The sequence below is a fragment of the Dromiciops gliroides genome, chromosome 6 (assembly GCF_019393635.1).
Source record: "Dromiciops gliroides isolate mDroGli1 chromosome 6, mDroGli1.pri, whole genome shotgun sequence".
Classification (NCBI taxonomy): domain Eukaryota; kingdom Metazoa; phylum Chordata; class Mammalia; order Microbiotheria; family Microbiotheriidae; genus Dromiciops; species Dromiciops gliroides.
The window spans coordinates 254,483,599-254,485,024 of NC_057866.1; the positions used below are offsets into that span (position 1 = coordinate 254,483,599).

General features: G+C 43.5%; 1 pseudogene; it reads right to left on the bottom strand.

Moving 5' to 3' along the window:
* Window positions 1-243: 243 nt before the first annotated feature.
* LOC122730694 lies at window positions 244-688 on the bottom strand (annotated as a pseudogene).
* Window positions 689-1,426: the final 738 nt, after the last annotated feature.

The window sequence follows — 1,426 nt, forward strand, 5'->3', positions numbered from 1 at the left end:
ATCCATTTTGCTTCTGACCACTGCCTCCCTGAATATAGTCTTTTTTTAAATTTTTTTTTTTAAGGAGCAGTTAGGAAGTTTATTTGGTGAAAGTAGAGAGCAGGTAGGCCAAACAGGACACGTGGCAGTTGGAAAGAAGACTGTTAATAACCCTGACAATGTAGTTAGCTGCTTCAGAGGCGAGAGGATCATTTTCACACTGATAAAGTTAGGGGATTCTTTGTGGAAAGGGGACTTTTGTTCTCAGCCATTCAGCGCCATCCGGACTAGCTCTTCATAGTTGATACAACCATTGCTGTCCTCATGCCCTGCCACCAACACTTACACTTCTTCCTTTTCACCCAGTCATAAGGATGTGCTGTATTTCAACCCCCATGAGTGTGCCATTCCCTTCTTTATCAAACACCTGAAGCCACTCTATGGAGTCTTCATATGTGTCCTGGTCCTTATCCTTTGCTACGGTCTGCAGCATTGGCACAATGTGTTCAAAGTCCACCACCTTCACATGCATCTTGTCACTCTTTGGATTCCCTAAGACCTTGAGCACCTCAGCATTGGTGGGGTTCTGGCCCAGGGCCCGCATCACGTCCCCACACTGGCTGTTAAACATTTTTCCATCCCCACTGTGGTCAAACAGCTGGAAGGCCTCCTTGAACTCAGCAGTCTGATTCTCTGTGAAGTCACACATCTTTGATGTGCAACTCAGTCTCTGCTGCCAACTCTGCATAGCCTTCCTTTTTTAATCCCCCTTTTTTCTTATCCCCACTGCCCCCTATCTCCTTGTTGGGTTACATAGATTTCTTTTTTTTTTTTTTTTTTTTTTTTGTGAGGCAATTGGGGTTAAGTGACTTGCCCAGGGTCACACAGCTAGTAAGTGTGTAAATTGTCTGAGGCCGCATTTGAACTCAGGTCCTCCTGAATCCAGGGCCCGGTGCTCTATCCACTGTGCCACCTAGCTGCCCCAGTAATATACATTTCTATACCCAATTGAGTGTGTGTGTGTGTGTGTATTTCTTTTTCATCCATCTTTGAACAAATTACATTGATATTAAGGTTTGCAAGCCACCTCCCCCCATTTCTGTCTCCACTATAAAAGATCTTCCTTGTGCTCTTCTTTTATGTGAAAAAAAAATCCCCACTCAACTCTCCCTTCACACTTCTCCCAGTGCATCTCTGTTTTTATTTTGGAGTTCATCCCAACATAATTTGTTCAATTCATATCCATGTATTCTGTCTATGTATATTCCTTCTTACTGCCCTAATAATAATAAAGTTCCTTGGAATTACATGTATCATCTTCCCATATAGAAAGGTAAACAGGCCCGTTAGACTACTCTCAAGGGCAACTAGCTTGCTCAGTGACTAGAGCCCTGGCCCTAGAGTTAGGAAGAACTGAGTTCAAATATGGCCTCAGATACTTACTGTG